This window comes from Heterodontus francisci, chromosome 41 (assembly GCF_036365525.1).
Source record: "Heterodontus francisci isolate sHetFra1 chromosome 41, sHetFra1.hap1, whole genome shotgun sequence".
NCBI classification, from domain to species: domain Eukaryota; kingdom Metazoa; phylum Chordata; class Chondrichthyes; order Heterodontiformes; family Heterodontidae; genus Heterodontus; species Heterodontus francisci.
The window spans coordinates 6,192,551-6,218,214 of record NC_090411.1 but is presented as its reverse complement, the minus strand read 5'-3'; positions in this window follow the sequence as shown (position 1 = coordinate 6,218,214).

Sequence of the window (25,664 nt, the reverse complement as noted above, 5' to 3'; positions counted from 1 at the left end):
TCAGGAAATCCCAAAGACCCTTTCATCACCCAACCCCCGAGGAAATCCCAAACACCCCTTCATCATCCTCCCCCCAGGAAATCCCTCAGACCCTTTTTAGACCCTCCCTCGTCGCCCAGGAAATCACAAACACCCTTTAATCACCCTCCCTCTCAGGAAATCTCAAAGACCCTTTAATCACCCACCCCCTCAGGAATTCCCAAAGACCCTTTCATCACCATCCCACCCAGGAAATCCCAAAGACCCTTACATCACCCACCCCCTCAGGAAATCCCAAAGACCCTTTCATCACCCTCCCTTCCCAGGTAATCCCAAAGACCCTATCATCACCCTACCCTCCCACGGAATCCCAAAGCCCCTTACATCACCCTCCCCTCCCAGGAAATCCCAAAGACCCTTTCAACCACCCCCCCCCCGCACCCCAGGAAATCAGAAAGACCCCTTCATCATCCTCCCCCACAGGAAATTCCAAAGACCCATTCATCACCCTCCCCCCCACAAGAAATGCCAAAGACATATTCATCACCCTCCCCACCCCAGGAAATCCCAAAAACCCTTTCATCACCCTCCCCCCTCAGGAAATCCCAAAGACCCCTTCATCACCCTCCCCCCAAGAAATTCCAAAGACCCTTTCATCACCCTCCCCGACCCCAGGATATCCCAAAGACCCTTTCATCACTCTCCCCTCCAGGAAATCCCAAAGACACTTTCATCACCCTCCCCCTCAGGAAATCCCAAAGACCATTTCATCACCCAACCCCCAAGGAAATCCCAAACACCCCTTCATCATCCTCCCCCCAGGAAATCCCAAAGACCCTTTTTAGACCCTCCCTCCCCGTCCGGGAAATCCCAAAGACCCTTTAATCACCCTTCCTCTCAGGAAATCTCAAAGACCCTTTCATCACCCTGCCTCTCAGGAAATCCCAAAGACCCTTTCATCATCCTCCCCCCAGGAAATCCCACAGACCCTTTTTAGACCCTCCCTCCTCGCCCAGGAAATCCCAAAGACCCTTTAATCACCCTCCCTCTCAGGAAATCTCAAAGACCCTTTCATCACCCTCCTCCCACAAGAAATCCCAAAGACCCTTTCATCACTGTCCCCCTCAGGAAATCCCAAAGACCCTTTCATCACCATCCCCCTCAGGAATTCCCAAAGACCCTTTCATCACCCTCACCTCCCAGGAAATCCAAAGACCCTATCATCACCCTACCCTCCCATGGAATCCCAAAGCCCCTTACATCACCATCCCCTCCCAGGAAATCCCAAAGACCCTTACATCACACACCCCCCAGGAAATCCCAAAGACCCTTTCATCACACTCCCACCAGAAAATCCCAAAGACCCTTTCATCACCCTCCACCCCCAGGAAATCCCAAAGCCCCTTCATCACCCTCCCCCCCCTGCCCCAGGGAATCCCAAAGACCTTTTCATCACCCTGCCTCTCAGGAAATCCCAAAGACCATTTCATCACCCTCCCTTCCCAGGTAATCCCAAAGACCCTACCATCACCCTACCCTCCCACGGAATCCCAAAGCCACTTACATCACCCTCCCCTCCCAGGAAATCCCTAAGACCCTTTCAACCACCCCCCCCCCGCACCCCAGGAAATCAGAAAGACCCCTTCATCACCCTCCCCCACAGGAAATCCTAAAGACCCATTCATCACCCTCCCCCCAACAAGAAATGCCAAAGACATATTCATCACCCTCCCCACCCCAGGAAATCCCAAAAACCCTTTCATCACCCTCCCCCCTCAGGAAATCCCAAAGACCCCTTCATCACCCTCCCCCCAAGAAATTCCAAAGACCCTTTCATCACCCTCCCCGCCCCAGGATATCCCAAAGACCCTTTCATCACTCTCCCCTCCAGGAAATCCCAAAGACCCATTCATCACCCTCCCCCCCGGGATATCCCAAAGACCCTTTCATCATCCTCCCCCCATCAAATCCCAAAAACTCTTTCATCACACTCACCACCCCAGGAAATCCCAAAGACCCTTTCATCACCCTCCACGCCCAGGAAATCCCAAATACCCTTTCATCACCCTCCCCCCCCAGGAAATCCGAAATACCCCTTCATCACACACCCCCCAGGAAATCCCAAAGACCCTTTCATCACCCTCCCCCCAGGAAATCCCAAAGACCCTTTCATCATCCTCCTCCCAGGAAATCCCAAAGACCCTTTCATCACTCTCCCCCTTTGGAAATCCCAAAGACCCTTTCATCAATCTCCCCTCCCAGGAAATCCCATAGACCGTTTCAACACCCTCCCCCCACAGGAAATCCAAAAGACCCCTTCATCACACACCCCCCAGGAAATCCCAAAGACCCTTTCATCACCCTCCCCCCAGGAAATCCCAAAGACCCTTTCATCACCCTCCCACCCAGGAAATCCCAAAGACCCTTACATCACACACCCCCCAGGAACGCCCAAAGACCCTTTCATCACACTCCCACCAGAAAATCCCAAAGACCCTTTCATCACCCTCCACCCCCAGGAAATCCCAAAGCCCCTTCATCACCCTCCCCCCCCCAGGGAATCCCAAAGACCCTTTCATCACCCTCACCTCCCAGGAAATCCCAAAGACCCTATCATCACCCTACCCTCCCATGGAATCCCAAAGCCCCTGACATCACCATCCCCTCCCAGCAAATCCCAAAGACCCTTACATCACACACCCCCCAGGAAAGCCCAAAGACCCTTTCATCACACTCCCACCAGAAAATCCCAAAGACCCTTTCATCACCCTCCACCCCCAGGAAATCCCAAAGCCCCTTCATCACCCTCCCCCCCCAGGGAATCCCAAAGACCTTTTCATCACCCTGCCTCTCAGGAAATCCCAAAGACCATTTCATCACCCTCCCTTCCCAGGTAATCCCAAAGACCCTACCATCACCCTACCCTCCCACGGAATCCCAAAGCCACTTACATCACCCTCCCCTCCCAGGAAATCCCAAAGACCCTTTCATCATCCTCCTCCCAGGAAATCCCAAAGACCCTTTCATCACTCTCCCCCTTTGGAAATCCCAAAGACCCTTTCATCAATCTCCCCTCCCAGGAAATCCCATAGACCGTTTCAACACCCTCCCCCCACAGGAAATCCAAAAGACCCCTTCATCACACACCCCCCAGGAAATCCCAAAGACCCTTTCATCACCCTCCCCCCAGGAAATCCCAAAGACCCTTTCATCACCCTCCCACCCAGGAAATCCCAAAGACCTCTTCATCACCCTCCCCACTCAGGAAATCCCAAAGACCCTTTCATCACCCTCCCCCCCAATAAATTCCTAAGACCCTTTCATCACCCTCCCCCCCAGGAAATCCCAAAGTCCCTTTCATCACTCTCTCCTCCAGGAAATCCAAAAGACCCCTTTATCACACACTCCCCAGGAAATCCCAAAGACCCTTTCATCACCCTCCCCCCAGGAAATCCCAAAGACCCTTTCATCATCCTCCTCCCAGGAAATACCAAAGACCCTTTCCTCACTCTCCCCCTTTGGAAATCCCAAAGACCCTTTCATCACCCTCCCCTCCCAGGAAATCCCAAAGACCCTTTCAACACCCTCCCCCCCAGGAAATCCGAAAGACCCCTTCATCACACACCCCCCCCGGAAATCCCAAAGACCCTTTCATCACTCTCCCCCTTCGGAAATCCCAAAGACCCTTTCATCACCCTCCCCGACCCCAGGATATCCCAAAGACCCTTTCATCACTCTCCCCTCCAGGAAATCCCAAAGACCCTTTCATCACCCTCCCCCTCAGGAAATCCCAAAGACCATTTCATCACCCAACCCCCGAGGAAATCCCAAACACCCCTTCATCATCCTCCCCCCAGGAAATCCCAAAGACCCTTTTTAGACCCTCCCTCCCCGTCCGGGAAATCCCAAAGACCCTTTAATCACCCTTCCTCTCAGGAAATCTCAAAGACCCTTTCATCACCCTCCCCCCCAGGAAATCCCAAAGACCCTTTCATCACCCTCCCCCCACAGGAAATCCCAAAGACCCTTTCATCACCCTCCCCCTTCTCCCAGGAAATCCCAAAGACACTTTCATCACACTCACCACCCCAGGAAATCCCAAAGACCCTTTCATCACCCTCCACGCCCAGGAAATCCCAAATACCCTTTCATCACCCTCCCCCCCCAGGAAATCCGAAATACCCCTTCATCACACACCCCCCAGGAAATCCCAAAGACCCTTTCATCACCCTCCCCTCAGGAAATCCCAAAGACCCTTTCACCATCCCCCTCCCAGGAAATCCCAAAGACCCTTTCATCACTCTCCCCCTTTGGAAATCCCAAAGACCCTTTCATCAATCTCCCCTCCCAGGAAATCCCATAGACCGTTTCAACACCCTCCCCCCACAGGAAATCCAAAAGACCCCTTCATCACACACCCCCCAGGAAATCCCAAAGACCCTTTCATCACCCTCCCCCCAGGAAATCCCAAAGACCCTTTCATCACCCTCCAACCCAGGAAATCCCAAAGACCCTTACATCACACACCCCACAGGAAAGCCCAAAGACCCTTTCATCACACTCCCACCAGAAAATCCCAAGGACCCTTTCATCACCCTCACCCCCAGGAAATCCCAAAGATCCTTGATTCACACTCTCCTCCCAGGAAATCCCAAATACCATTTCATCACCCTCCCCCCCCAGGAAATCCCAAAGACCCTTTCATCACCCTCCCCTCCCCAGTAAATCCCAAAGACCCTTTATCACCCTCATCTAAGGAAATCCAAAAGAGCCTTTCATCACCCTCCACCCCCACTCCCAGGAAATCCCAAAGACCCTTTCATCACCCTCCACCCCCACTCCCAGGAAATCCCAAAGACCCTTTCATCACCCTCCCCCCCAGGTAATCCCAAAGATCCTTTCATCACCCTCCCCTCCCAGGAAATCCCAAAGACCCTTCATCACCCTCGCCCCCAGGAAATCCCAAAGACCCTTTCATCACCCCACCCCCAGGAAATTCCAAAGACCCATTCATCACCCTCCCCCAGGAAATCCCAAAGACCCTTTCATCACCCTCACCCCAGGAAATCCCAAAGCCACTTTCATCACCCCCCCAGGAAATCCCAAAGACCCTTTCATCACCCTCCCTCCCAGGAACTCCCAAAGATCCTTTCTTCACCCTCGCCACCCCAGGAAAATTCAAAGACCCTTTCATCACCCACCCCCCCCCAGGAAATCCCAAAGACCCTTTCATCACCCTCCCACCCAGGAAATCCCAAAGAACCTTTCATCACCCTCCCCAACAGGAAATCCCAAAGACCCTTTCATCACCCTCCCCCTCCAGGAAATCCCAAAGACACTTTCATCAACCTCCACCCACAGGAAATCCCAAAGAGCATTTCATCACCCTCCCCCCACAGCAAATCCCAAAGACCCTTTCATCACCCTCCACCCCCACTCCCAGGAAATCCCTAAGACCCTTTCATCACCCTCCCCCCCAGCAAATACCAAAGACCCTTTCATCACCCTCTCCCCCCCGGAAATCCCAAGGACCCTTTCATCACCCTCACCGCCAGGAACTCCCAAAGATCCTTTCTTCACCCTCCCCTCCACGGAAAGTTCAAAGACCCTTTCATCACCCTCCGCCCCCCCCAGGAAATCCCAAAGACCCTATCATGACCCTCCCCCACCCCAGGAAATCCCAAAGACCCTTTCATCACCCTCCACCCCAGGAAATCCCAAAGAACCTTTCATCACCCTCCACAACAGGAAATCCCAAAGACCCTCATATCACCATCTCCCCCCCCCCAGGAAATACCAAAGTCCCTTTCATCACCCTCCCCCCCAGGAAATCCCAAAGACCCTTACATCACACTTCCCCTCAGGAAATCCCAAACACCCTTTCATCACTCTCCCCCCCTGGAAATCCCAAAGACCCTTTCATCACACCTCCCCCCAAGAAATTTCAAAAACCCTTTCATCACCCTCCCCCACCCCAGGAAATCCCAAAGACCCTTTCATCACTCTCCCCTCCAGGAAATCCCAGAGACCCTTTCATCACCCTCCCCCTCAGGAAATCCCAAAGACCCTTTCATCACCCAACCCCCGAGGAAATCCCAAACACCCCTTCATCATCCTCCCCCCAGGAAATCCCTCAGACCCTTTTTAGACCCTCCCTCGTCGCCCAGGAAATCACAAACACCCTTTAATCACCCTCCCTCTCAGGAAATCTCAAAGACCCTTTAATCACCCACCCCCTCAGGAATTCCCAAAGACCCTTTCATCACCATCCCACCCAGGAAATCCCAAAGACCCTTACATCACCCACCCCCTCAGGAAATCCCAAAGACCCTTTCATCACCCTCCCTTCCCAGGTAATCCCAAAGACCCTATCATCACCCTACCCTCCCACGGAATCCCAAAGCCCCTTACATCACCCTCCCCTCCCAGGAAATCCCAAAGACCCTTTCAACCACCCCCCCCCCCGCACCCCAGGAAATCAGAAAGACCCCTTCATCATCCTCCCCCACAGGAAATTCCAAAGACCCATTCATCACCCTCCCCCCCACAAGAAATGCCAAAGACATATTCATCACCCTCCCCACCCCAGGAAATCCCAAAAACCCTTTCATCACCCTCCCCCCTCAGGAAATCCCAAAGACCCCTTCATCACCCTCCCCCCAAGAAATTCCAAAGACCCTTTCATCACCCTCCCCGACCCCAGGATATCCCAAAGACCCTTTCATCACTCTCCCCTCCAGGAAATCCCAAAGACACTTTCATCACCCTCCCCCTCAGGAAATCCCAAAGACCATTTCATCACCCAACCCCCCAGGAAATCCCAAAGACCCTTTTTAGACCCTCCCTCCCCGTCCGGGAAATCCCAAAGACCCTTTAATCACCCTTCCTCTCAGGAAATCTCAAAGACCCTTTCATCACCCTGCCTCTCAGGAAATCCCAAAGACCCTTTCATCATCCTCCCCCCAGGAAATCCCACAGACCCTTTTTAGACCCTCCCTCCTCGCCCAGGAAATCCCAAAGACCCTTTAATCACCCTCCCTCTCAGGAAATCTCAAAGACCCTTTCATCACCCTCCTCCCACAAGAAATCCCAAAGACCCTTTCATCACTGTCCCCCTCAGGAAATCCCAAAGACCCTTTCATCACCATCCCCCTCAGGAATTCCCAAAGACCCTTTCATCACCCTCACCTCCCAGGAAATCCAAAGACCCTATCATCACCCTACCCTCCCATGGAATCCCAAAGCCCCTTACATCACCATCCCCTCCCAGGAAATCCCAAAGACCCTTACATCACACACCCCCCAGGAAATCCCAAAGACCCTTTCATCACACTCCCACCAGAAAATCCCAAAGACCCTTTCATCACCCTCCACCCCCAGGAAATCCCAAAGCCCCTTCATCACCCTCCCCCCCCCCCCAGGGAATCCCAAAGACCTTTTCATCACCCTGCCTCTCAGGAAATCCCAAAGACCATTTCATCACCCTCCCTTCCCAGGTAATCCCAAAGACCCTACCATCACCCTACCCTCCCACGGAATCCCAAAGCCACTTACATCACCCTCCCCTCCCAGGAAATCCCTAAGACCCTTTCAACCACCCCCCCCCCCGCACCCCAGGAAATCAGAAAGACCCCTTCATCACCCTCCCCCACAGGAAATCCTAAAGACCCATTCATCACCCTCCCCCCAACAAGAAATGCCAAAGACATATTCATCACCCTCCCCACCCCAGGAAATCCCAAAAACCCTTTCATCACCCTCCCCCCTCAGGAAATCCCAAAGACCCCTTCATCACCCTCCCCCCAAGAAATTCCAAAGACCCTTTCATCACCCTCCCCGCCCCAGGATATCCCAAAGACCCTTTCATCACTCTCCCCTCCAGGAAATCCCAAAGACACTTTCATCACCCTCCCCCTCAGGAAATCCCAAAGACCATTTCATCACCCAACCCCCGAGGAAATCCCAAACACCCCTTCATCATCCTCCCCCCAGGAAATCCCAAAGACCCTTTTTAGACCCTCCCTCCCCGTCCGGGAAATCCCAAAGACCCTTTAATCACCCTTCCTCTCAGGAAATCTCAAAGACCCTTTCATCACCCTCCCCCCCAGGAAATCCCAAAGACCCTTTCATCACCCTCCCCCCACAGGAAATCCCAAAGACCCTTTCATCACCCTCCCCCTTCTCCCAGGAAATCCCAAAGACACTTTCATCACACTCACCACCCCAGGAAATCCCAAAGACCCTTTCATCACCCTCCACGCCCAGAAAATCCCAAATACCCTTTCATCACCCTCCCCCCCCAGGAAATCCGAAATACCCCTTCATCACACACCCCCCAGGAAATCCCAAAGACCCTTTCATCACCCTCCCCGCAGGAAATCCCAAAGACCCTTTCATCATCCTCCTCCCAGGAAATCCCAAAGACCCTTTCATCACTCTCCCCCTTTGGAAATCCCAAAGACCCTTTCATCAATCTCCCCTCCCAGGAAATCCCATAGACCGTTTCAACACCCTCCCCCCACAGGAAATCCAAAAGACCCCTTCATCACACACCCCCCAGGAAATCCCAAAGACCCTTTCATCACCCTCCCCCCAGGAAATCCCAAAGACCCTTTCATCACCCTCCCACCCAGGAAATCCCAAAGACCCTTACATCACACACCCCCCAGGAAAGCCCAAAGACCCTTTCATCACACTCCCACCAGAAAATCCCAAAGACCCTTTCATCACCCTCCACCCCCAGGAAATCCCAAAGCCCCTTCATCACCCTACCCCCCCCCCCAGGGAATCCCAAAGACCCTTTCATCACCCTCACCTCCCAGGAAATCCCAAAGACCCTATCATCACCCTACCCTCCCATGGAATCCCAAAGCCCCTGACATCACCATCCCCTCCCAGCAAATCCCAAAGACCCTTACATCACACACCCCCCAGGAAAGCCCAAAGACCCTTTCATCACACTCCCACCAGAAAATCCCAAAGACCCTTTCATCACCCTCCACCCCCAGGAAATCCCAAAGCCCCTTCATCACCCTCCCCCCCCAGGGAATCCCAAAGACCTTTTCATCACCCTGCCTCTCAGGAAATCCCAAAGACCATTTCATCACCCTCCCTTCCCAGGTAATCCCAAAGACCCTACCATCACCCTACCCTCCCACGGAATCCCAAAGCCACTTACATCACCCTCCCCTCCCAGGAAATCCCAAAGACCCTTTCATCATCCTCCTCCCAGGAAATCCCAAAGACCCTTTCATCACTCTCCCCCTTTGGAAATCCCAAAGACCCTTTCATCAATCTCCCCTCCCAGGAAATCCCATAGACCGTTTCAACACCCTCCCCCCACAGGAAATCCAAAAGACCCCTTCATCACACACCCCCCAGGAAATCCCAAAGACCCTTTCATCACCCTCCCCCTAGGAAATCCCAAAGACCCTTTCATCACCCTCCCCCCCAATAAATTCCTAAGACCCTTTCATCACCCTCCCCCGCAGGAAATCCCAAAGTCCCTTTCATCACTCTCTCCTCCAGGAAATCCAAAAGACCCCTTTATCACACACTCCCCAGGAAATCCCAAAGACCCTTTCATCACCCTCCCCCCAGGAAATCCCAAAGACCCTTTCATCATCCTCCTCCCAGGAAATACCAAAGACCCTTTCCTCACTCTCCCCCTTTGGAAATCCCAAAGACCCTTTCATCACCCTCCCCTCCCAGGAAATCCCAAAGACCCTTTCAACACCCTCCCCCCCAGGAAATCCGAAAGACCCCTTCATCACACACCCCCCCCGGAAATCCCAAAGACCCTTTCATCACTCTCCCCCTTCGGAAATCCCAAAGACCCTTTCATCATCCTCCTCCCAGGAAATCCCAAAGACCCTTTCATCACCCTCCCTTCCCAGGTAATCCCAAAGACCCTTTCATCACCCTCCCCTCCCAGGAAATCCCAAAGCCCCTTACATCATCCCTCCCCTCCCAGGAAATCCCAAAGACCCTTTCAACCACCCCCCCCCCAGGAAATCAGAAAGACCCCTTCATCACCCTCCCCCACAGGAAATCCCAAAGACCCATTCATCACCCTCCCCCCCACAAGAAATGCCAAAGCCATATTCATCACCCTCCCCACCCCAGGAAATCCCAAAAACCCTTTCATCACCCTCCCCCCTCAGGAAATCCCAAAGACCCCTTCATCACCCTCCCCCCAAGAAATTCCAAAGACCCTTTCATCACCCTCCCCGACCCCAGGATATCCCAAAGACCCTTTCATCACTTTCCCCTCCAGGAAATCCCAAAGACCCTTTCATCACCCTCCCCCTCAGGAAATCCCAAAGACCATTTCATCACCCAACCCCCGAGGAAATCCCAAACACCCCTTCATCATCCTCCCCCCAGGAAATCCCAAAGACCCTTTTTAGACCCACCCTCCCCGTCCGGGAAATCCCAAAGACCCTTTAATCACCCTTCCTCTCAGGAAATCTCAAAGACCCTTTCATCACCCTCCCCCCCAGGAAATCCCAAAGACCCTTTCATCACCCTCCCCCCACAGGAAATCCCAAAGACCCTTTCATCACCCTCCCCCTTCTCCCAGGAAATCCCAAAGACACTTTCATCACACTCACCACCCCAGGAAATCCCAAAGACCCTTTCATCACCCTCCACGCCCAGGAAATCCCAAATACCCTTTCATCACCCTCCCCCCCCAGGAAATCCGAAATACCCCTTCATCACACACCCCCCAGGAAATCCCAAAGACCCTTTCATCACCCTCCCCTCAGGAAATCCCAAAGACCCGTTCATCATCCTCCTCCCAGGAAATCCCAAAGACCCTTTCATCACTCTCCCCCTTTGGAAATCCCAAAGACCCTTTCATCAATCTCCCCTCCCAGGAAATCCCATAGACCGTTTCAACACCCTCCCCCCACAGGAAATCCAAAAGACCCCTTCATCACACACCCCCCAGGAAATCCCAAAGACCCTTTCATCACCCTCCCCCTAGGAAATCCCAAAGACCCTTTCATCACCCTCCCACCCAGGAAATCCCAAAGACCTCTTCATCACCCTCCCCACTCAGGAAATCCCAAAGACCCTTTCATCACCCTCCCCCCCAATAAATTCCTAAGACCCTTTCATCACCCTCCCCCGCAGGAAATCCCAAAGTCCCTTTCATCACTCTCTCCTCCAGGAAATCCAAAAGACCCCTTTATCACACACTCCCCAGGAAATCCCAAAGACCCTTTCATCACCCTCCCCCCAGGAAATCCCAAAGACCCTTTCATCACCCTCCAACCCAGGAAATCCCAAAGACCCTTACATCACACACCCCCCAGGAAAGCCCAAAGAGCCTTTCATCACACTCCCACCAGAAAATCCCAAAGACCCTTTCATCACCCTCCACCCCCAGGAAATCCCAAAGCCCCTTCATCACCCTCCCCCCCTCCAGGGAATCCCAAAGACCTTTTCATCACCCTGCCTCTCAGGAAATCCCAAAGACCCTTTCATCACCCTCCCTTCCCAGGTAATCCCAAAGACCCTATCATCACCCTACCCTCCCACGGAATCCAAAAGAACCTTACATCACCCTCCCCTCCCAGGAAATCCCAAAGACCCTTTCAACCACCGCCCCCCCCTGCACCCCAGGAAATCAGAAAGACCCCTTCATCACCCTCCCCCACAGGAAATCCCAGAGACCCATTCATCACCCTCCCCCCCACAAGAAATGCCAAAGACATATTCATCACCCTCCCCACCCCAGGAAATCCCAAAAACCCTTTCATCACCCTCCCCCCTCAGGAAATCCCAAAGACCCCTTCATCACCCTCCCCCCAAGAAATTCCAAAGACCCTTTCATCACCCTCCCCGACCCCAGGATATCCCAAAGACCCTTTCATCACTCTCCCCTCCAGGAAATCCCAAAGACACTTTCAGCACCCTCCCCCTCAGGAAATCCCAAAGACCATTTCATCACCCAACCCCCGAGGAAATCCCAAACACCCCTTCATCATCCTCCCCCCAGGAAATCCCAAAGACCCTTTTTAGACCCTCCCTCCCCGTCCGGGAAATCCCAAAGACCCTTTAATCACCCTTCCTCTCAGGAAATCTCAAAGACCCTTTCATCACCCTCCACCCCCAGGAAATCCCAAAGCCCCTTCATCGCCCTCCCCCCCAGGGAATCCCAAAGACCCTTTCATCACCCTGCCTCTCAGGAAATCCCAAAGACCCTTTCATCATCCTCCCCGCAGGAAATCCCACAGACCCTTTTTAGACCCTCCCTCCTCGCCCAGGAAATCCCAAAGACCCTTTAATCACCCTCCCTCTCAGGAAATCTCAAAGACCCTTTCATCACCCTCCCCCCACAAGAAATCCCAAAGACCCTTTCATCACTGTCCCCCTCAGGAAATCCCAAAGACCCTTTCATCACCATCCCCCTCAGGAATTCCCAAAGACCCTTTCATCACCCTCACCTCCCAGGAAATCCCAAAGACCCTATCATCACCCTACCCTCCCATGGAATCCCAAAGCCCCTTACATCACCATCCCCTCCCAGGAAATCCCAAAGACCCTTACATCACACACCCCCCAGGAAAGCCCAAAGACCCTTTCATCACACTCCCACCAGAAAATCCCAAAGACCCTTTCATCACCCTCCACCCCCAGGAAATCCCAAAGCCCCTTCATCACCCTCCCCCCCCAGGGAATCCCAAAGACCTTTTCATCACCCTGCCTCTCAGGAAATCCCAAAGACCATTTCATCACCCTCCCTTCCCAGGTAATCCCAAAGACCCTATCATCACCCTACCCTCCCACGGAATCCCAAAGCCCCTTACATCACCCTCCCCTCCCAGGAAATCCCAAAGACCCTTTCAACCACCACCCCCCCCCGCACCCCAGGAAATCAGAAAGACCCCTTCATCATCCTCCCCCAAAGGAAATCCCAAAGACCCATTCATCACCCTCCCCCCCACAAGAAATGCCAAAGACATATTCATCACCCTCCCCACCCCAGGAAATCCCAAAAACCCTTTCATCACCCTCCCCCCTCAGGAAATCCCAAAGACCCCTTCATCACCCTCCCCCCAAGAAATTCCAAAGACCCTTTCATCACCCTCCCCGACCCCAGGATATCCCAAAGACCCTTTCATCACTCTCCCCTCCAGGAAATCCCAAAGACACTTTCATCACCCTCCCCCTCAGGAAATCCCAAAGACCATTTCATCACCCAACCCCCGAGGAAATCCCAAACACCCCTTCATCACCCTCCCCCTCAGGAAATCCCAAAGACCATTTCATCACCCAACCCCCGAGGAAATCCCAAACACCCCTTCATCATCCTCCCCCCAGGAAATCCCAAAGACCCTTTTTAGACCCTCCCTGCCCGTCCGGGAAATCCCAAAGACCCTTTAATCACCCTTCCTCTCTGGAAATCTCAAAGACCCTTTCATCACCCTCCCCCCCAGGAAATCCCAAAGACCCTTTCATCACCCTCCCCCCACAGGAAATCCCAAAGACCCTTTCATCACCCTCCCCCTTCTCCCAGGAAATCCCAAAGACACTTTCATCACACTCACCACCCCAGGAAATCCCAAAGACCCTTTCATCACCCTCCACGCCCAGGAAATCCCAAATACCCTTTCATCACCCTCCCCCCCCAGCAAATCCGAAATACCCCTTCATCACACACCCCCCAGGAAATCCCAAAGACCCTTTCATCACCCTCCCCCCAGGAAATCCCAAAGACCCTTTCATCACCCTCCCACCCAGGAAATCCCAAAGACCTCTTCATCACCCTCCCCACTCAGGAAATCCCAAAGACCCTTTCATCACCCTCCCCCCCAATAAATTCCAAGGACCCTTTCATCACCCTCCCCCCCAGGAAATCCCAAAGTCCCTTTCATCACTCTCCCCTCCAGGAAATCCAAAAGACCCCTTCATCACACACTCCCCAGGAAATCCCAAAGACCCTTTCATCACCCTCCCCCCAGGAAATCCCAAAGACCCTTTCATCATCCTCCTCCCAGGAAATCCCAAAGATCCTTTCCTCACTCTCCCCCTTTGGAAATCCCAAAGACCCTTTCATCAATCTACCCTCCCAGGAAATCCCAAAGACCCTTTCATCTCCCTCCCACCCAGGAAATCCCAAAGACCTCTTCATCTCCCTCCCACCCAGGAAATCCCAAAGACCCTTTCATCACCCTCCCCCCCAATAAATTCCAAAGACCCTTTCATCACCCTCCCCCCCAGGAAATCCCAAAGTCCCTTTCATCACTCTCCCCTCCAGGAAATCCAAAAGACCCCTTCATCACACACCCCCCAGGAAATCCCAAAGACCCTTTCATCACCCTCCCCCCAAGAAATCCCGAAGACCCTTTCATCATCCTCCTCCTAGGAAATCCCAAAGACCCTTTAATCACTCTCCCCCTTTGGAAATCCCAAAGACCCTTTCATCACACTCCCACCAGAAAATCCCAAAGACCCTTTCATCACCCTCCACCCCCAGGAAATCCCAAAGCCCCTTCATCACCCTCCCCCCCCAGGGAATCCCAAAGACCTTTTCATCACCCTGCCTCTCAGGAAATCCCAAAGACCATTTCATCACCCTCCCTTCCCAGGTAATCCCAAAGACCCTACCATCACCCTACCCTCCCACGGAATCCCAAAGCCACTTACATCACCCTCCCCTCCCAGGAAATCCCAAAGACCCTTTCATCATCCTCCTCCCAGGAAATCCCAAAGACCCTTTCATCACTCTCCCCCTTTGGAAATCCCAAAGACCCTTTCATCAATCTCCCCTCCCAGGAAATCCCATAGACCGTTTCAACACCCTCCCCCCACAGGAAATCCAAAAGACCCCTTCATCACACACCCCCCAGGAAATCCCAAAGACCCTTTCATCACCCTCCCCCTAGGAAATCCCAAAGACCCTTTCATCACCCTCCCCCCCAATAAATTCCTAAGACCCTTTCATCACCCTCCCCCGCAGGAAATCCCAAAGTCCCTTTCATCACTCTCTCCTCCAGGAAATCCAAAAGACCCCTTTATCACACACTCCCCAGGAAATCCCAAAGACCCTTTCATCACCCTCCCCCCAGGAAATCCCAAAGACCCTTTCATCATCCTCCTCCCAGGAAATACCAAAGACCCTTTCCTCACTCTCCCCCTTTGGAAATCCCAAAGACCCTTTCATCACCCTCCCCTCCCAGGAAATCCCAAAGACCCTTTCAACACCCTCCCCCCCAGGAAATCCGAAAGACCCCTTCATCACACACCCCCCCCGGAAATCCCAAAGACCCTTTCATCACTCTCCCCCTTCGGAAATCCCAAAGACCCTTTCATCATCCTCCTCCCAGGAAATCCCAAAGACCCTTTCATCACCCTCCCTTCCCAGGTAATCCCAAAGACCCTTTCATCACCCTCCCCTCCCAGGAAATCCCAAAGCCCCTTACATCATCCCTCCCCTCCCAGGAAATCCCAAAGACCCTTTCAACCACCCCCCCCCCAGGAAATCAGAAAGACCCCTTCATCACCCTCCCCCACAGGAAATCCCAAAGACCCATTCATCACCCTCCCCCCCACAAGAAATGCCAAAGCCATATTCATCACCCTCCCCACCCCAGGAAATCCCAAAAACCCTTTCATCACCCTCCCCCCTCAGGAAATCCCAAAGACCCCTTCATCACCCTCCCCCCAAGAAATTCCAAAGACCCTTTCATCACCCTCCCCGACCCCAGGATATCCCAAAGACCCTTTCATCACTCTCCCCTCCAGGAAATCCCAAAGACCCTTTCATCACCCTCCCCCTCAGGAAATCCCAAAGACCATTTCATCACCCAACCCCCGAGGAAATCCCAAACACCCCTTCATCATCCTCCCCCCAGGAAATCCCAAAGACCCTTTTTAGACCCACCCTCCCCGTCCGGGAAATCCCAAAGACCCTTTAATCACCCTTCCTCTCAGTAAATCTCAAAGACCCTTTCATCACCCTCCCCCCCAGGAAATCCCAAAGACCCTTTCATCACCCTCCCCCCACAGGAAATCCCAAAGACCCTTTCATCACCCTCCCCCCCAGGAAATCCCAAAGACCCTTTCATCACCCTCCCCCCACAGGAAATCCCAAAGACCCTTTCATCACCCTCCCCCTTCTCCCAGGAAATCCCAAAGACACTTTCATCACACTCACCACCCCAGGAAATCCCAAAGACCCTTTCATCACCCTCCACGCCCAGGAAATCCCAAATACCCTTTCATCACCCTCCCCCCCCAGGAAATCCGAAATACCCCTTCATCACACACCCCCCAGGAAATCCCAAAGACCCTTTCATCACCCTCCCCTCAGGAAATCCCAAAGACCCGTTCATCATCCTCCTCCCAGGAAATCCCAAAGACCCTTTCATCACTCTCCCCCTTTGGAAATCCCAAAGACCCTTTCATCAATCTCCCCTCCCAGGAAATCCCATAGACCGTTTCAACACCCTCCCCCCACAGGAAATCCAAAAGACCCCTTCATCACACACCCCCCAGGAAATCCCAAAGACCCTTTCATCACCCTCCCCCTAGGAAATCCCAAAGACCCTTTCATCACCCTCCCACCCAGGAAATCCCAAAGACCTCTTCATCACCCTCCCCACTCAGGAAATCCCAAAGACCCTTTCATCACCCTCCCCCCCAATAAATTCCTAAGACCCTTTCATCACCCTCCCCCGCAGGAAATCCCAAAGTCCCTTTCATCACTCTCTCCTCCAGGAAATCCAAAAGACCCCTTTATCACACACTCCCCAGGAAATCCCAAAGACCCTTTCATCACCCTCCCCCCAGGAAATCCCAAAGACCCTTTCATCACCCTCCAACCCAGGAAATCCCAAAGACCCTTACATCACACACCCCCCAGGAAAGCCCAAAGAGCCTTTCATCACACTCCCACCAGAAAATCCCAAAGACCCTTTCATCACCCTCCACCCCCAGGAAATCCCAAAGCCCCTTCATCACCCTCCCCCCCTCCAGGGAATCCCAAAGACCTTTTCATCACCCTGCCTCTCAGGAAATCCCAAAGACCCTTTCATCACCCTCCCTTCCCAGGTAATCCCAAAGACCCTATCATCACCCTACCCTCCCACGGAATCCCAAAGCACCTTACATCACCCTCCCCTCCCAGGAAATCCCAAAGACCCTTTCAACCACCGCCCCCCCCCTGCACCCCAGGAAATCAGAAAGACCCCTTCATCACCCTCCCCCACAGGAAATCCCAGAGACCCATTCATCACCCTCCCCCCCACAAGAAATGCCAAAGACATATTCATCACCCTCCCCACCCCAGGAAATCCCAAAAACCCTTTCATCACCCTCCCCCCTCAGGAAATCCCAAAGACCCCTTCATCACCCTCCCCCCAAGAAATTCCAAAGACCCTTTCATCACCCTCCCCGACCCCAGGATATCCCAAAGACCCTTTCATCACTCTCCCCTCCAGGAAATCCCAAAGACACTTTCAGCACCCTCCCCCTCAGGAAATCCCAAAGACCATTTCATCACCCAACCCCCGAGGAAATCCCAAACACCCCTTCATCATCCTCCCCCCAGGAAATCCCAAAGACCCTTTTTAGACCCTCCCTCCCCGTCCGGGAAATCCCAAAGACCCTTTAATCACCCTTCCTCTCAGGAAATCTCAAAGACCCTTTCATCACCCTCCACCCCCAGGAAATCCCAAAGCCCCTTCATCGCCCTCCCCCCCAGGGAATCCCAAAGACCCTTTCATCACCCTGCCTCTCAGGAAATCCCAAAGACCCTTTCATCATCCTCCCCGCAGGAAATCCCACAGACCCTTTTTAGACCCTCCCTCCTCGCCCAGGAAATCCCAAAGACCCTTTAATCACCCTCCCTCTCAGGAAATCTCAAAGACCCTTTCATCACCCTCCCCCCACAAGAAATCCCAAAGACCCTTTCATCACTGTCCCCCTCAGGAAATCCCAAAGACCCTTTCATTACCATCCCCCTCAGGAATTCCCAAAGACCCTTTCATCACACTCACCTCCCAGGAAATCCCAAAGACCCTATCATCACCCTACCCTCCCATGGAATCCCAAAGCCCCTTACATCACCATCCCCTCCCAGGAAATCCCAAAGACCCTTACATCACACACCCCCCAGGAAAGCCCAAAGACCCTTTCATCACACTCCCACCAGAAAATCCCAAAGACCCTTTCATCACCCTCCACCCCCAGGAAATCCCAAAGCCCCTTCATCACCCTCCCCCCCCAGGGAATCCCAAAGACCTTTTCATCACCCTGCCTCTCAGGAAATCCCAAAGACCATTTCATCACCCTCCCTTCCCAGGTAATCCCAAAGACCCTATCATCACCCTACCCTCCCACGGAATCCCAAAGCCCCTTACATCACCCTCCCCTCCCAGGAAATCCCAAAGACCCTTTCAACCACCCCCCCCCCCCCCCGCACCCCAGGAAATCAGAAAGACCCCTTCATCATCCTCCCCCAAAGGAAATCCCAAAGACCCATTCATCACCCTCCCCCCTACAAGAAATGCCAAAGACATATTCATCACCCTCCCCACCCCAGGAAATCCCAAAAACCCTTTCATCACCCTCCCCCCTCAGGAAATCCCAAAGACCCCTTCATCACCCTCCCCCCAAGAAATTCCAAAGACCCTTTCATCACCCTCCCCGACCCCAGGATATCCCAAAGACCCTTTCATCACTCTCCCCTCCAGGAAATCCCAAAGACACTTTCATCACCCTCCCCCTCAGGAAATCCCAAAGACCATTTCATCACCCAACCCCCGAGGAAATCCCAAACACCCCTTCATCACCCTCCCCCTCAGGAAATCCCAAAGACCATTTCATCACCCAACCCCCGAGGAAATCCCAAACACCCCTTCATCATCCTCCCCCCAGGAAATCCCAAAGACCCTTTTTAGACCCTCCCTGCCCGTCCGGGAAATCCCAAAGACCCTTTAATCACCCTTCCTCTCTGGAAATCTCAAAGACCCTTTCATCACCCTCCCCCCCAGGAAATCCCAAAGACCCTTTCATCACCCTCCCCCCACAGGAAATCCCAAAGACCCTTTCATCACCCTCCCCCTTCTCCCAGGAAATCCCAAAGACACTTTCATCACACTCACCACCCCAGGAAATCCCAAAGACCCTTTCATCACCCTCCACGCCCAGGAAATCCCAAATACCCTTTCATCACCCTCCCCCCCCAGCAAATCCGAAATACCCCTTCATCACACACCCCCCAGGAAATCCCAAAGACCCTTTCATCACCCTCCCCCCAGGAAATCCCAAAGACCCTTTCATCACCCTCCCACCCAGGAAATCCCAAAGACCTCTTCATCACCCTCCCCACTCAGGAAATCCCAAAGACCCTTTCATCACCCTCCCCCCCAATAAATTCCAAGGACCCTTTCATCACCCTCCCCCCCAGGAAATCCCAAAGTCCCTTTCATCACTCTCCCCTCCAGGAAATCCAAAAGACCCCTTCATCACACACTCCCCAGGAAATCCCAAAGACCCTTTCATCACCCTCCCCCCAGGAAATCCCAAAGACCCTTTCATCATCCTCCTCCCAGGAAATCCCAAAGATCCTTTCCTCACTCTCCCCCTTTGGAAATCCCAAAGACCCTTTCATCAATCTACCCTCCCAGGAAATCCCAAAGACCCTTTCATCTCCCTCCCACCCAGGAAATCCCAAAGACCTCTTCATCTCCCTCCCACCCAGGAAATCCCAAAGACCCTTTCATCAACCTCCCCCCCAATAAATTCCAAAGACCCTTTCATCACCCTCCCCCCCAGGAAATCCCAAAGTCCCTTTCATCACTCTCCCCTCCAGGAAATCCAAAAGACCCCTTCATCACACACCCCCCAGGAAATCCCAAAGACCCTTTCATCACCCTCCCCCCAAGAAATCCCGAAGACCCTTTCATCATCCTCCTCCTAGGAAATCCCAAAGACCCTTTAATCACTCTCCCCCTTTGGAAATCCCAAAGACCCTTTCATCATTCTCCCCTCCCAGGAAATCCCAAAGACCATTTCAACACCCTCCCCCCCCAGGAAATCCGAAAGACCCCTTCATCACACACCACACAGGAAATCCCAAAGATCTTTCAACACCCTCCGCCCAGGCAATCCCAAAGACCCTTTCATCATCCTCCCCCCATCAAATCCCAAAAACCCTTTCATCACTCTCCCCCTTAGGAAATCCCAAAGACCCTTTCATCACCCTCCCCTCCCAGGAAATCCCAAAGACCCTTTCAACACCCTCCCCCCCAGGAAATCCGAAAGACCCCTTCATCACACACCCCACCCCGGAAATCCCAAAGACCCTTTCATCACTCTCCCCCTTAGGAAATCCCAAAGACCCTTTCATCACCCTCCCCTCCCAGGAAATCCCAAAGACCGTTTCAACACCCTCCCCCCCCAGGACATCCAAAAGACCCCTTCATCACACACCCCCCAGGAAATCGCAAAGACCATTTCATCACCCTCCCCGCAGGAAATCCCAAAGACCCTTTCATCTCCCTCCCACCCAGGAAATCCCAAAGACCCTTTCATCTCCCTCCCACCCAGGAAATCCCAAAGACCTCTTCATCACCCTCCCCCCTCAGGAAATCCCAAAGACCCTTTCATCACCCTCCCCCCCAATAAATTCCAAAGACCCTTTCATCACCCTCCCCCCCAGGAAATCCCAAAGTCCCTTTCATCACTCTCCCCTCCAGGAAATCCAAAAGACCCCTTCATCACACACCCCCCAGGAAATCCCAAAGACCCTTTCATCACCCTCCCCCCAGGAAATCCCGAAGACCCTTTCATCATCCTCCTCCCAGGAAATCCCAAAGACCCTTTCATCACTCTCCCCCTTTGGAAATCCCAAAGACCCTTTCATCATTCTCCCCTCCCAGGAAATCCCAAAGACCGTTTCAACACCCTCCCCCCCAGGAAATCCAAAAGACCTCTTCATCACACACCACACAGGAAATCCCAAAGATCTTTCAACACCCTCCGCCCAGGCAATCCCAAAGACCCTTTCATCATCCTCCCCCCATCAAATCCCAAAAACTCTTTCATCACACTCACCACCCCAGGAAATCCCAAAGACCCTTTCATCACCCTCCACGCCCAGGAAATCCCAAATACCCTTTCATCACCCTCCCCCCCCAGGAAATCCGAAATACCCCTTCATCACACACCCCCCAGGAAATCCCAAAGACCCTTTCATCACCCTCCCCCCAGGAAATCCAAAAGACCCTTTCATCATCCTCCTCCCAGGAAATCCCAAAGACCCTTTCATCACTCTCCCCCTTTGGAAATCCCAAAGACCCTTTCATCAATCTCCCCTCCCAGGAAATCCCATAGACCGTTTCAACACCCTCCCCCCACAGGAAATCCAAAAGACCCCTTCATCACAAACCCCCCAGGAAATCCCAAAGACCCTTTCATCACCCTCCCCCCAGGAAATCCCAAAGACCCTTTCATCACCCTCCCACCCAGGAAATCCCAAAGACCTCTTCATCACCCTCCCCACTCAGGAAATCCCAAAGACCCTTTCATCACCCTCCCCCCCAATAAATTCCAAAGACCCTTTCATCACCCTCCCACCCAGGAAATCCCAAAGACCTCTTCATCACCCTCCCCACTCAGGAAATCCCAAAGACCCTTTCATCACCCTCCCCCCCAATAAATTCCAAAGACCCTTTCATCACCCTCCCCCCCAGGAAATCCCAAAGTCCCTTTCATCACTCTCCCCTCCAGGAAATCCAAAAGACCCCTTCATCACACACTCCCCAGGAAATCCCAAAGACCCTTTCATCACCCTCCCCCCAGGAAATCCCAAAGACCCTTTCATCATCCTCCTCCCAGGGAATCCCAAAGACCCTTTCCTCACTCTCCCCCTTTGGAAATCCCAAAGACCCTTTCATCACCCTCCCCTCCCAGGAAATCCCAAAGACCCTTTCAACACCCTCCCCCCCAAGGAAATCCGAAAGACCCCTTCATCACACACCCCCCCCCCGGAAATCCCAAAGACCCTTTCATCACTCTCCCCCTTAGGAAATCCCAAAGACCCTTTCATCATCCTCCTCCCAGGAAATCCCAAAGACCCTTTCATCACCCTCCCTTCCCAGGTAATCCCAAAGACCCTTTCATCACCCTCCCCTCCCAGGAAATCCCAAAGCCCCTTACATCATCCCTCCCCTCCCAGGAAATCCCAAAGACCCTTTCAACCACCACCCCCCTCAGGAAATCAGAAAGACCCCTTCATCACCCTCCCCCACAGGAAATCCCAAAGACCCATTCATCACCCTCCCCCCCACAAGAAATGCCAAAGACATATTCATCACCCTCCCCACCCCAGGAAATCCCAAAAACCCTTTCATCACCCTCCCCCCTCAGGAAATCCCAAAGACCCCTTCATCACCCTCCCCCCAAGAAATTCCAAAGACCCTTTCATCACCCTCCCCGACCCCAGGAAATCCCAAAGACCCTTTCATCACTCTCCCCTCCAGGAAATCCCAAAGACCCTTTCATCACCCTCCCCCTCAGGAAATCCCAAAGACCCTTTCATCACCCAACCCCCGAAAAAATCCCAAACACCCCTTCATCATCCTCCCCCCAGGAAATCCCAAAGACCCTTTTTAGACCCTCCCTCCCCGTCCGGGAAATCCCAAAGACCCTTTAATCACCCTTCCTCTCAGGAAATCTCAAAGACCCTTTCATCATTCTCCCCTCCCAGGAAATCCCAAAGACCGTTTCAACACCCTCCCCCCCAGGAAATCCGAAAGACCTCTTCATCACACACCACACAGGAAATCCCAAAGATCTTTCAACACCCTCCGCCCAGGCAATCCCAAAGACCCTTTCATCATCCTCCCCCCATCAAATCCCAAAAACTCTTTCATCACACTCACCACCCCAGGAAATCCCAAAGACCCTTTCATCACCCTCCACGCCCAGGAAATCCCAAATACCCTTTCATCACCCTCCCCCCCCAGGAAATCCGAAATACCCCTTCATCACACACCCCCCAGGAAATCCCAAAGACCCTTTCATCACCCTCCCCCCAGGAAATCCAAAAGACCCTTTCATCATCCTCCTCCCAGGAAATCCCAAAGACCCTTTCATCACTCTCCCCTTTTGGAAATCCCAAAGACCCTTTCATCAATCTCCCCTCCCAGGAAATCCCATAGACCGTTTCAACACCCTCCCCCCACAGGAAATCGAAAAGACCCCTTCATCACACACCCCCCAGGAAATCCCAAAGACCCTTTCATCACCCTCCCCCCAGGAAATCCCAAAGACCCTTTCATCACCCTCCCACCCAGGAAATCCCAAAGACCTCTTCATCACCCTCCCCACTCAGGAAATCCCAAAGACCCTTTCATCACCCTCCCCCCCAATAAATTCCAAAGACCCTTTCATCACCCTCCCACCCAGGAAATCCCAAAGACCCTTTCATCACTCTCCCCTCCAGGAAATCCAAAAGACCCCTTCATCACACACTCCCCAGGAAATCCCAAAGACCCTTTCATCACCCTCCCCCCAGGAAATCCCAAAGACCCTTTCATCATCCTCCTCCCAGGAAATCCCAAAGACCCTTTCCTCACTCTCCCCCTTTGGAAATCCCAAAGACCCTTTCATCACCCTCCCCTCCCAGGAAATCCCAAAGACCCTTTCAACACCCTCCCCCCCAAGGAAATCCGAAAGACCCCTTCATCACACACCCCCCCCCCGGAAATCCCAAAGACCCTTTCATCACTCTCCCCCTTAGGAAATCCCAAAGACCCTTTCATCATCCTCCTCCCAGGAAATCCCAAAGACCCTTTCATCACCCTCCCTTCCCAGGTAATCCCAAAGACCCTTTCATCACCCTCCCCTCCCAGGAAATCCCAAAGCCCCTTACATCATCCCTCCCCTCCCAGGAAATCCCAAAGACCCTTTCAACCACCACCCCCCCCCAGGAAATCAGAAAGACCCCTTCATCACCCTCCCCCACAGGAAATCCCAAAGACCCATTCATCACCCTCCCCCCCACAAGAAATGCCAAAGACATATTCATCACCCTCCCCACCCCAGGAAATCCCAAAAACCCTTTCATCACCCTCCCCCCTCAGAAAATCCCAAAGACCCCTTCATCACCCTCCCCCCAAGAAATTCCAAAGACCCTTTCATCACCCTCCCCGACCCCAGGAAATCCCAAAGACCCTTTCATCACTCTCCCCTCCAGGAAATCCCAAAGACCCTTTCATCACCCTCCCCCTCAGGAAATCCCAAAGACCCTTTCATCACCCAACCCCCGAAAAAATCCCAAACACCCCTTCATCATCCTCCCCCCAGGAAATCCCAAAGACCCTTTTTAGACCCTCCCTCCCCGTCCGGGAAATCCCAAAGACCCTTTAATCACCCTTCCTCTCAGGAAATCTCAAAGACCCTTTCATCACCCTCCCCCCCAGGAAATCCCAAAGACCCTTTCATCACCCTCCCCCCACAGGAAATCCAAAAGACCATTTCATCACTCTCCCCCTCAGGAAGTCCCAAAGACCCTTTCATCACCCTCCCACCCCCGCAGGAAATCCCAAAGACCCCTTCATCTCCCTCCCCCCCCACGGAAATCCCAAATTCCCCATCATCACCCTCCCCCCCAGGAAATCCCAAGGACCCTTTCATCACCCTCCCCCCCTCCCAGGAAATCCCAAAGACACTTTCATCACACTCACCACCCCAGGAAATCCCAAAGACCCTTTCATCACCCTCCCCCCCAGGAAATCCGAAAGACCCCTACATCACACACCCCCCAGGAAATCCCAAAGAACCTTTCATCACCCTCCCCCCAGGAAATCCCAAAGACCCTTTCATCATCCTCCTCCCAGGAAATCCCAAAGACCCTTTCATCACTCTCCCCCTTTGGAAATCCCAAAGACCCTTTCATCACCCTCCCACCCAGGAAATCCCAAAGACCTCTTCATCACCCTCCCCACTCAGGAAATCCCAAAGACCCTTTCATCACCCTCCCCCCCAATAAATTCCAAAGACCCTTTCATCACCCTCCCCCCCAGGAAATCCCAAAGTCCCTTTCATCACTCTCCCCTCCAGGAAATCCAAAAGACCCCTTCATCACACACTCCCCAGGAAATCCCAAAGACCCTTTCATCACCCTCCCCCCAGGAAATCCCAAAGATCCTTTCCTCACTCACCCCCTTTGGAAATCCCAAAGACCCTTTCATCAATCTACCCTCCCAGGAAATCCCAAAGACCGTTTCAACACCCTCCCCCCCCCAGGAAATCCGAAAGACCCCTTCATCACACACCCCCCCGGAAATCCCAAAGATCTTTCAACACCCTCCACCCAGGAAATCCCAAAGACCCTTTCATCATCCTCCCCCCATCAAATCCCAAAGACCCTTTCATCACTCTCCCCCTTAGGAAATCCCAAAGACCCTTTCATCACCCTCCCCTCCCAGGAAATCCCAAAGACCCTTTCAACACCCTCCCCCCCAGGAAATCCGAAAGACCCCTTCATCACACACCCCCCAGGAAAGCCCAAAGACCCTTTCATCACACTCTCACCAGAAAATCCCAAAGACCCTTTCATCACACTCCACCCCCAGGAAATCCCAAAGCCCCTTCATCACCCTCCCCCCCAGGGAATCCCAAAGACCCTTTCATCACCCTGCCTCTCAGGAAATCCCAAAGAC